At 36.4% G+C, this 272-nt stretch overlaps 1 protein-coding gene across 5 annotated transcripts in view; it reads right to left on the bottom strand.

The window, feature by feature from the left end:
- The window catches only part of LOC107690982 (anion exchange protein 2-like), a 49,326-nt gene that overhangs the window by 33,298 nt on the left and 15,756 nt on the right, over positions 1-272 (bottom strand). The window lies entirely within an intron of this gene.

The following is a 272-nucleotide window of genomic DNA, read 5'->3' as shown; positions in this document are numbered from 1 at the left end:
CCAAACTTTTGACTATACTGTACTATAATATAGCCTACACATAAAGAATATCGGCCGATATATCGGTATCTGGCTTTTTTACTCCCTAATATCGGTATCGGCCCCCCAAAAAACCCATATCGGTCAGGCTCTATAATAAATAGTCACCGTTTCTTCAAAAATATTAGGCAGCAACAACTGTTTTTATTGTTTCTTGAACAGTAAATCAGCACATTAGAATGATTTCTGAAGGATCATGTGACACTGAAGACTGGAGTAATGATGCTGAAAAT

This window comes from Sinocyclocheilus anshuiensis, unplaced genomic scaffold (assembly GCF_001515605.1).
Source record: "Sinocyclocheilus anshuiensis isolate Anshui unplaced genomic scaffold, SAMN03320099.WGS_v1.1 scaffold102, whole genome shotgun sequence".
Lineage (NCBI taxonomy): Eukaryota > Metazoa > Chordata > Actinopteri > Cypriniformes > Cyprinidae > Sinocyclocheilus > Sinocyclocheilus anshuiensis.
The sequence above is the reverse complement of the archived record's forward strand: the minus strand, read 5'-3'. Positions and strand labels throughout refer to the sequence as shown.